We start from the raw sequence: 11,843 nt of genomic DNA on the forward strand, positions 1-11,843 counted from the left end.
CCTTTGGTTCATTTAAGAAAGGATGAATATAAAAACAACATATCACACAGCATGGGAGATAATATTTTAGTACGTATGTGATAATGGATCAACATTTGAGAGAGATGAAATAAATAGTTGTAAATTTGAGAATAGCATATAACCAGAATTAAACACTGTAAATGCCTGGGTGATGGGAGTGAGTCCATGTCTCAGGAGGAAACATAGAGATTTAAAAGCAGGGCGTCGAAAAGAGATTTGCATACCATTGTTAAAACTGGCGGTTGTTTTAGTAAGAAAGGGAAAAATAAACCATTTGTCTTAGGGATTGTTGCATGTATTTTTCATCGTCGGAGATGTTGCTTCCAATTCCAGTTAAGCATTGTGTGGTGGACTTGCAGTTACCACATTTGGTGGAAAATGTCATGCTGATGAAGGTAGACTTGTTTCCCAAACTAAGAGGGACAGAATTTGGGTGTTTCTTTGGGACTTTTGGCTTACTAGGAATAAAGATCCTGGCTCTAGGGATTTTCTTAAAATTTTTCAGATAATGAGAAAGAGAATAGAATTTAGGCCAGGTGGCAAGGCCTCGAGGTGTACAGAAGCATCCCCGGTCTCAGGGCCCATGAAATCAGGATGATTTTAGGGAGGATGGTGGAATGAGGAGAGTGTGACCTTTGGCCTCCTTTCTTTCCCTTTTCTTTTCATGGGTCAGGTGTGCTCTATCAGAAGGCTTCCCCTTTCTGTTGGACAGAGTCCTGGAAGAAGAAATGAGTGCTGCTGAGAAAGATGCTCCACAAGGAGGAAGGAGTCACTATTTTCAGGAGCATGATCCCCAGAAGCATGAGAAATCCAGATGCCGTGGCTTTACACAGGATGCTGGAGTTTCTTTCCTCTGGATCCGGGAACTTGGCATCAGTGTTCTGTAATGCCCATAACTGAGTTTGAGGTGAGTCCACTTGATAACCTGTCTGCGTGTCATGCTCATTACACTGCAATTCACACACATGTCACACCGAAACACTCTGAATGAGCATATTTATGTGCTTGAACAGTGTTGCATCCAAGATTCTGTGATTCTACAGAGTCCTGAGTTCTGTCCTGGACATCTCTACTCTTGGGTAGGTCAACTTTGATCACTATACCTAATGATAAATGTACCATTAAATCTAATCAGCAAATACACTAAAGGAAGGGGCCATTCTCCATAATTGTTTCACTCTGGTAGGTCAACTTTAATAACTGTACCTAAGAAGAAAGGGATCTGTGATGATTCCACATCAAAGAACCTGTTGATTTTTTGTCATTTGAATGAATTATGTTAACATTTAAATAGAGTTTAAAACCCCAGATTTCCCATGAAATCTAATCAGCCATGAAATCTAATCAGCAGATACACAAAAGGAAGGGGCCATTCTCTAAAATCGTTTCCACTGAAACACCACCACCAATAAACAAGTCTCATTGCAGGAAAGGGATCCTGCTTCCAAGATCCAGTTTGCACAGTTGGACGATTGACCCAGAATCTCCCCTAATGCAATTTTTTAACACCCCAAGTGAGATTTATTTCCGGGTTTTCTAATATTATTTCAGCTGAATACACACACTCCTGTGTTTCAATTTCTTTCAAACACCTTTTAATAATGAAGTATCTTGCTGCTTCACCCCTTATATAACTAATGCCCACCCACCGGTTCCACTACATTTACTCATCAATTACCCAATTTAACAATGAAATATCAGCAGTCCATTAAGTTTTGTGTCTTAGGTTGTATCCTTTTGCATTCCTCAGGGAATTTAATGGACACAGCTTAAATTGTGATTATAGAACAGTTGAATCAGATTTACTAATCAGTGTTATGGGCAAATATGATAGGAGTGGAACTGAGTTAGGACAGTGGCTACACATTTGCCTTATTTCATGTAAAACAATGCCAGTTACAATTGTGTATGTATTAAACAGTTTGTGTCTATGTGTGTATTTGTATCTTTGTGTCTGGATGTGAGAGTGTGTGTGTGTTGAGAAGTACTTCCAAGCATGTGCATCTGGGAGATAAGATCATTCTTTCCGCGATTGAACGACAAGAAGTTGGAACTACACTTTTTGATTTGAGAATGTGCAGCGATGTTATGTAATTAACACAGCATATTGTGTCTTAATTAAAATGGAGAGATCAATGGAGTCAAATAGACATTCCAGAGATAACCTTCCCATTTTTGACCAATTGATTCTATATCATGTTGCAATGATCTGGCTGTGGGGACAAGACAAGTCTTTTCATGAAATGGTCTTGTGGAAGCAATATATGCAAATAATAAAGCATCAAAAGGGACTATGCGTTCAATTTGTAGAAATATTCACTTAAGTTTGATGAAATTCTCAATGTCCAAAATAGACTGCAGAACACTTTCAAGAAAACATGCTATAACCCAGAGATTAATTGATGACATCCACCGAAGTGATGACTGCAAGAAAAGAGAAATATTCATGGAATTTTATATCCAAGGGTTTCTTGTATATGACAGCATATTTGGAAAAGTCAAAATCAGAAAAACTTGACAAACAGGAAGATTTCTAAGCTAAAACCTTTTGTTCATTAAAGGAGCGATGAGAGACAGTTCCGAGATGGCCGAATAGGAACAGATCCAGCCTCCAGCTCCCAGCGTGAGCAACACAGGAGACGGGTGATTTCTGCATTTCCAACTGAGGTACCGGGTTCACCTCACTGGGGCTTGTTGGACAGTGGGGGCAGGACAGTGAATGCAGCACACAGAGCAACAACCGAAGCAGGGCGAGGAATCACCTCACCCAGGAAGTGCAAGGGGGAAGGGAATTCCCTTTCCTAGCCAAGGGAAACCGTGATACGCAGCACCTGGAAAATTGGGTTACTCCCACGCTAACACTGTCCTTTATCAAGGGTCTCAGCAAATGTCACACCAGGAGATTATATCCCGCATCTGGCTTGGAGAGTCCCACGCCCACAGAGCCTCCCTCATTGCTAGCACAGTAGTCCAAGATCTAACTGCAAGGAGGCTGCAAGGCTGGAGGAGGGGTGCTTGCCATTGCTGAGGCTTGAGTAGGTAAACAAAGTGGTGGGGAAGCTCAAACTGGGTGGAGCCCACCACAGCTCAAAGAGGCCTGCCTGTCTCTGTAGACTCCACCTCTGGGGAGAGGGCATAGCCAAACAAAAGGCAACAGAAACCTCTGCAGATTTAAATGTCCCTGTCTGACAGCTTTGAAGAGAGTAGTGGTTCTCCCAGCATGGTGTTTGAGATCTGAGAACAGAGAGACTGCCTGCTCAAGTGGGTCCCTGACCCTGGAGTAGCCTAACTGGGAGACACCCTCACTAGGGTAAGATTGACACCTCACATCTCACACAACCGGGTACCCCTCTGAGACGAAGCTTCCAGAGGAATAATCAGGCAGAAACATTTGCTGTTCAGCAATATTCACTCTTCTGCAGCCTCCACTGCTGCCACCTAGGCAAACAGGGTCTGGAGTGGACCTTGAGCAAACTCCAACAGACCTGTAGCTGAGGGTCATGACTATTAGAAAGAAAGCTAACAAACAAACAGAAAGGACATCCACACCAAAACCCCATCTGTACATCAACATCATCAAAGACCAAAGGTAGATAAAACCACAAAGATGGGGAAAAAGAAGTGCAGAAAAACTGAAAATTCTAAAAATCTGAGCAACACTCCCCCTCCAAAGGAATGCAGCTCCTCTCCAGCAATGGAACAAAGCTGAACAGAGAATGACTTTGACGAGTTGAGAGAAGAAGGCTTCAGACGATCAAACTTCTCCGAGCTAAAGGAGGAAGTTCGAACCCATAGCAAAGAAGCTAAAAACCTTGGAAAAAGATTTCCTGAATGGCTAACTAGAATAACCAATGTAAAGAAGTCCTTAAATGACCTGAGAGAGCTGAAAACCATGACACAAGAACTACATGACAAATGCGCAAGCTTCAGTAACCGACTCGGTCAACTGGAAGAAAGGGCATCAGTGATTGAAGATCAAATGAATAAAATGAAGTGAGAAGAGAAGTTTAGAGAAAAAAGAGTAAAAAGAAATGAACAAAGCCTCTAAGAAATATGGGAATATGGGAAAAGGCAAAATCGACGTCTGATTTGTGTACCTGAAAGTGAGGGGGAGAATGGAACCAAGTTGGAAAACATTCTGCAGGATATCATCCAGGAGAACTCCCCCAACCTAGCAAGGCAGGCTGACATTCAAATTCAGGAAATACAGAGAACGCCACAAAGATACTCCTCTAGAAGAGCAACTCCAAGACACATAATTGTCAGATTCACCAAAGTTGAAATGAAGGAAAAAATGTTAAGGGCAGCCAGAAAGAAAGGTTGCGTTACCCACAAAGGGAAGCCCATTACACTAACAGTGGATTTCTCGGCAGAAACTCTATAAGCCAGAAGGGAGGGGTGGGGCAATATTCAACATTCTTAAAGAAAAGAATTTTCAACCCAGAATTTCATATCCAGCCAAATTAAGTTTCATAAGTGAGGGAGAAATAAAATCCTTACAGACAAGCAAACGCTGAGAGATTTTGTCACCACCAGGCCTGCCCTACAAGAGCTCCTGAAGGAAGCACTAAACATGGAAATGAACAACCCATACCAGCCACTGCAAAAACATGCCAAAATGTAAAGACCATCGATGCTAGGAAGAAACTGCATCAACTAATGAGCAAAATAACCAGCCAACATCATAATGACAGGATCAAGTTCACATGTAACAATATTAACCTAAATGTAAATGGGCTAAATGTTCCAATTAAAAGACACAGACTGGCAAGTTGGATAAAGAGTCAGGAGCTCTTATAGGGCAGGCCTGGTGGTGACAAGACCCACCAGTTTGCTGTATTCAGGAAACCCATCTCACGTGCAGAGACACACATAGGCTCAAAATAAAGGGATGGAGGAAGATCTACCAAGCAAATGGAAAACAAAAAATGGCAGGGGTTGCAATCCTAGTCGCTGATAAAACAGAGTTTAAACCAAGAAAGATCAAAAGAGACAAAGAAGGCCATTACACAATCGTAAAGGGATCCATTCAACAGGAAGAGCTAACTATCCAAAATATATATACACCCAATTCAGGAGCACCCAGATTCATAAAGCAAGTCCTTAGAGACTTACAAAGAGACTTAGACTCCCACACAATGATAATGGGAGACTTTAATACCCCACTGTCAACATTAGACAGATGAACGAGACAGAAAGTTAAGGATATACAGGAATTGAACCCAACTCTGCACCAAGCGGACCTAATAGACATCTACAGAACTCTCCACCCCACACCAACAGAATATACATTCTTCTCAACACCATATCGCACTTATTCCAAAATTGACCACATAGTTCGAAGTAAAGCACTCCTCAGGAAATATAAAAGAACAGAAACTATAACAAACTGTCTCTCAGACCACAGTGCAATCAAACAAGAACTCAGGATTAAGAAACTCAATCAAAACTGCTCAACTAAATGGAAACTAAACAACCTGCTCCTGAATGACTACTGGTTACATAACGAAATGAAGGCAGAAATAAAGATGTTCTTTGAAACCAATGAGAACAAAGATACATCATACCAGAATCTCTGGACACATTTAAAGCAGTGTGTAGAGGGAAATTTATAGCACTAAATTCTCACAAGAGAAAGCAGGAAAGATCTAAAATTGACATCCTAATATCACAACTAAAAGAACTAGAGAAGCAAGAGCAAACACATTCAAAAGCAAGCAGAAGGTAAGAAATAACTAAGATCAGAGCAGAACTGAAGGAGACAGAGACACAAAAAACCCTTCAAAAAGTCAATGAATCCAGAAGCTGATTTTTTGAAAAGATTAACAAAATTGATAGGCAGCTAGCAAGACTAATAAAGAAGAAAAGAGAGAAGAATCAAATAGATGCAATAAAAAATGATAAAGGGGATATCACCACCGACCCCACAGAAATACAAAGTACCATCAGAGAATATTAAAAACACCTCTACATAAATAAGCTAGAAAACCTAGAGTAAATGGATAAATTCCTGGACACATACATTCTCCCATGACTAAACCAGGAAGAAGTTGAATCCCTGAGTAGACCAATAACAGGCTCTGAAATTGAGGCAATAATTAATAGCCTACCAACAAAAAAGTCCAGGACCAGAAAGATTCATAGCCGAATTCTACCAGAGGTGCAAGGAGGAGCTGGTACCATTCCTTCTGAAACTATTCTAATCAATAGAAAAAGAGGGAATCCTCCCTAACTCATTTTATAAGGCCAACACCATCCTGATACCAAAGCCTGGCAGAGACACAACAAAAAAAAGAGAATTTTAGACCAATATCCCTGATGAACATCCATGCAAAAATCCTCAATAAAATACTGGTAAACCAAATCCACAGCACTTCAAAAAGCTTATCCACCATGATCAAGTGGGCTTCATCCCTGGGATGCAAGACTGGTTCAACATACACAAATCAATAAACGTAATCCAGCATATAAACAGAACCAAAGACAAAAACCACATGATTATCTCAATAGATGCAGAAAAGGCCTTTGACAAAATTCAACAGCTCTTCATGCTAAAAACTTAATAAATTCAGAATTTATGGAACATATCTCAAAATAATAAGAGCTATTTATGACAAACCCACAGCCTATATCATATTGAATAGGCAAAAACTGGAAGCATTCCCCTTGAAAGCTAGCACAAGACAGGGATGCCCTCTTTCACCACTCCTATTCAACATAGTGTTGAACTTCTGGCCAGGGCAACCAGGCAAGAGAAAGAAATAAAGGGTATTCAATTAGGAAAAGAGGAAGTCAAATTGTCCCTGTTTGCAGATGATATGATTGTATATTTAGAAAACCTCATCCTCTCAACCCAAAATCTCCTTAAGCTGATAAGCAACTTCAGCAAAGTCTCAGGATACAAAATCAATTTGTAAAAATCACAAGCTTTCTTATACACCAATGACAGACAAACAGAGAACCAAATCATAAGTGAACTCCCATTCACAATTGCTTCAAAGAGAATAAAATATCTAGGAATCTAACTTACAAGGGATGTGAAGGACCTCTTCAAGGAGAACTACAAACCACTGCTGAATGAAATAAAAGAGGACAGAAACAAATGGGAGAACATTCCATACATTCCATGCTCATGGATAGGAAGAATCAAGAATCAATATAGTGAAAATGGCCATACTACCCAAGGTAATTTATAGATTCAATGCCATCCCCATTAAGCTACCAGTGACTTTCTTCACAGAATTGGAAAAAACCACTTTAAAGTTCATATGGAACCAAAAAAGAGCCCGCATTGCCAAGACAATCCTAAGTCAAAAGAACAAAGCTGGAGTCATCACACTACCTGACTTCAAACTATACTACAAGGCTACAGTAACCAAAACAGCATGGTACTGGTACCAAAACAGAGCTATAGACCAATGGAACAGAACAGAGCCCTCAGAAATAATACCACACTTCTACAGCTATCTGATCTTTGACAAACCTGACAAAAACAAGAAATGGAGAAAGGATTCCCTATTTAATAAATACTGCTGGGAAAAGTGGCTAGCCATAAGTAGAAAGCTGAAACTGTATCCTTTCCTTACACCTTATACAAAAATTAATTCAAGATGCATTACAGACTTAAATGTTAGACCTAAAACCATAAAAACCCTAGAAGAAAACCTAGGCGATACCATTCAGGACACAAGCATGGGCAAGGACTTCATGTCTAAAACAACAAAAGCAACAAAAGCCAAAATTGACGAATGGGATCTAATTAAACTAAAGAGCTTCTGCACAGCAGAAGAAACTACCATCAGTATAAACAGGCAACCTACAGAATGGGAGAAAATTTTTGCAATCTACTCATCTGACAAAGGGCTAATATCCAGAACCTACAAAGAACTCAAAGAAATTTACAAGAAAAAAAAAAACAAAAACAATCCCATCAAAAAGTGGGCAAAGGATATGAACAGACACTTCTCAAAAGAAGACATTTATGCAGTCAACAGACACATGAAAAAATGCTCATCATCACTAGCCATCAAAGAAATGCAAATCAAGACCACAATGAGATACCGTCTCACACCAGTTAGAATGGTGATCATTAAAAAGTCAGGAAACAACAGGTGCTGGAGAGGATGTGGAGAAATAGGAACACTTTTACACTGTTGGTGGAACTGTCAACTATCAACTAGTTCAACCATTGTGGAAAACAGCATGGCGATTCCTTAAGGATCTAGAACTAGAAATACCATTTGACCCAGACATCCCATTACTGGCTATATCCCCAAAGGATTATAAATCATGCTGCTATAAAGACATGCACACATATGTTTGTTGTGTCACTATTCACAACAGTAAAGACTTGGAACCAACCCAAATGTTCATCAATGATAGACTGGATTAAGAAAATGTGGCGCATATACACCAGGGAGTACTATGCAGCCATAAAAGAGGATGAGTTCATGTCCTTTGTAGGGACATGGATGCAGCTGGAAACCATCATTCTCAGCAAACTACTGCAAGAACAGAAAACCAAACACCACATGTTCTCACTCATGGATGGGAATTGAACAATGAGAACACCTGGACACAGGAAGGGGAATATCACACATCAGGGCCTGTTGTGGGGTGCGGGGAGGAGGGAAGGATAGCATTAGGAGATACGCCTAATGTATATGACGAGTTAATGGGTGCAGCACACCAACATGGCACATGTATACATATGTAACAAACCTGTACTTTGTGCATATATTCCCTAGAATATAAACTATCATAAAATAAAATAATAAAATAAAAAAGGGACGATGAAAATAAATGAAATGTAACACACAGCAAGTGAGATAATGTTTTAATACACATCTAAAAATGCCTTAAAATTCAATAGAAATTAAATAAAATCTTCTAAAACTTGACAAAAGGAAAGAACAAAAATTACAGACTGGAAAAGCCTGGCTGACTGGAGTGATGTCCTGTCTCAAGAAAGAACAAACAAACACACAAACAAGCAAAGGATTCTGAAAGCAGAGAATGAAACAGATATTTGTACACCGTTCTTCCTTCTTCCTACTAGCATTCTTCATAGTAGGAAAAGGCAAAAACAACCCAAATGTGTCACGAATTGCTTCATCAGTTTTTTTGGATCTGAAATACTGCCTCAATTTTCAGTTACTCATTGTGGGGTGGACCTGCAGTTACCACATTTGGTCCAAAATTTTATGCTGATGAAGGTAGACCTGTCCTGCATTTTCAGAGGGACAGAATTCTGGTGTTTCTCCAGGTTCCTTGGCTTACCAGGAATGAAGATCCGGGAAGAAAGTGTGTGTGTATGTATGTATGTATGTATGTACATAAGTATTTCCTGTTTTTAAATTTAAAAAATACGGGATACATGTGCAGAACGTACAGGTTTGTTATATAGGTATCCTTTGCCATGATGGTTTGTTGCACTTATTGACTCATCCTCTAAGTTCTCTTCCCTCACCCCCAGTCCCCAGCGGGCCGTGTTGTGTATTGTTCCCCTCAGTGTGTCCTTGTTTTCTCAATGTTCAACTTTCACTTATTAGTGAGAACATGCGGTGTTTGATTTTTTTGTTACTGTGTTAGTTTGCTCAGTATGATGGCTTCATCCATGTGCCTGCAAAAGACATGATCTCATTCCTTTTTATGACTGCATAGTATTTTATGGTGTATAGGTACCACATTTTCTTTATCCAGTCTAGCACTGAAGCGCATTTGGGTTGGTTTCATGTCTTTGCTATTGTATATAGTGCTGCAATAAACTTACATGTGCATGTGTCTTTATAGTGGAATGATTTATATTCCTTTGGGTATATAGCCACTAATGGGATTACTGGGTCAAATGGTGTTTCTGGTTCTAGATCCTTGAGGAATCACCATACTGTCTTCCACAATGGTTGAACTAATTTACAGTTTCCCCAACAGTGTAAAAGCGTTCCTCTTTCTTCTCAGCCTCACCAGCATCTATTGTTTCTTAACTTTTTAATAATCACCATTCTGATGGGTGTGAGATGGTATCTCATTGTAGTTTTGATTTTCACTTCTCTGATGATCAGTATTGTTGAGCTGTTAAAAAATATATTTGTTGGTTAGATAAATGTCTTCTTTTGATAAGTTTTTGTTCATATCCTTTGCTCACTTTTGATGGGGTTGTTTGTTTTTTTTTGCTTGTAAATATGTTTAAGTTCCTTGTCAATTTTTGTTATTAGACCTTTGTCAGATGGGTAGGTTGCAATAATTTTCTCCCATCCTGTAGGTTGATTGCTCATGCTGATGATAGTTTCTTTGCTGTGCAGAAGGTCTTTAGTTTAATTAGATCCGATTTGCCAATTTTGGCTTTTGTTGCAATTGCTTTTGACATTTTTGTCATGAAATCTTTGTCCTTGCCTGTGTCCTGAATGATATTGCCTAGGTTTTCTTCTAGGGTTTTTATGGTTTTGGATTTTACATTTAAATCTTTAATCCAGCTTGAGTTAATTATTGTATAAGGTGTAAGGAAGGGGTCAAGTTTTGGTTTTCTGTATATGGCAAGCCAGTTTTCCCAGCATCATTTACTGAATAGGAGATCCTTTCTCCCTTGCTTGTTTTTGTCAGGTTTGTCAAAGATCAGGTGGTCATAGATGTGTGGTGTTATTTCTGAGGTCTTTGCTCTGCTCCATTGGTCTATATGTCTGTTTTGGCAACAGTAGCCTGCTGTTTTGGTACCGTAGCCTTCTAGTACAGTTTGAAGTTAGCGTAATGCCTCCAGCTTTGTTATTTTTGTTTATGATTGTCTTGGCTATATGGGGTATTCTTTGATTCCATATGACATTTCAAATAGTTCTTTCTAATTCTGTGAAAAATGTCAACGGTATTTTGATGGGTATAGCATTGAATCTATAACGTTTGGGCAGTATGGCCATTTTCACAATATTGATTCTTCCTATTCATGAGGATGGAATGTTTTTCCATTCGTCTGTGTCCTCTCTTATTACCTTGAGCAGTGGTTTCCAGTTGTCCTTGAAGAGGTCTTTCACATCCGTTGTACTCCTAATTGTATTCCTAGGTATTTTACTCTTTGTAGCAATTGTGAATGGGAGTTCATTGTTGATTTGGCTCTCTGCTTGACTATTGTTGGTGTAATGGAATGCTTGTGATTTTTGCACAATGATTTTGTATCTTGAGACCTTGGTGAAGTTGCTTATCAGTTCAAGAAGTTTTTCAGTTGAGATGATGGGGTTTTCTAAATAGGAAGTCCTGTCATCTGCAAACAGAGACAAGTTGACTTTCTCTCTTCCTATTGGAATACCCTTTATTTCTTTCTATTGCCTGATTGCCCTGGCAAGAACTTCCAATACTATGTTGAATAGAAGTGGTTACAGAGGGCTTCCTTGTCTTGTACCGGTTTTCACATGGAATGCTTCCAGCTTTTGTCTATTCTTTATGATATTGGCTGTATGAAATAGCTCTTATTATTTTAAGGTATGTTCCATCAATACGTAGTTTATTGAGAGTTTTTAACAGGAAGGGATGTTGAATTTTATCAGAGGCATTTTTGCGTGTATCAAAATAATTGTCTGGTGTTTGCCTTTGGTTCTGTTTATGTGATCAATTACATTTATTGATTTGTGTACGTTGAATCAGCCTTTCACCCCAAAGATGCAGCCCACTTGATCGTGGTGGATAAGCTTTTTGATGTGCTGCTGGATTCGGTTTGCCAGTATTTTATTGAGAATTTTTGCATCGATGTTCATCAGGGATAATGGCCTGAATTGAGCAGGTGTGTGTGTGTGTGTGTTTTTACCTCGGTTTGCCAGTAGGTTGATGTGTGTGTGTGA

At 39.4% G+C, this 11,843-nt stretch overlaps 1 protein-coding gene across 1 annotated transcript in view; it reads left to right on the plus strand.

The window, feature by feature from the left end:
* The window catches only part of LOC106996270 (SH3 domain and tetratricopeptide repeat-containing protein 1-like), a 127,008-nt gene that overhangs the window by 25,067 nt on the left and 90,098 nt on the right, over nucleotides 1-11,843 (plus strand). Inside the window, 1 exon segment of the mRNA XM_077967219.1 lies at nucleotides 695-928. The gene's annotated coding sequence lies outside the window, so the exon portion shown is untranslated.

Source organism: Macaca mulatta, chromosome 15 (genome assembly GCF_049350105.2).
Source record: "Macaca mulatta isolate MMU2019108-1 chromosome 15, T2T-MMU8v2.0, whole genome shotgun sequence".
Classification (NCBI taxonomy): domain Eukaryota; kingdom Metazoa; phylum Chordata; class Mammalia; order Primates; family Cercopithecidae; genus Macaca; species Macaca mulatta.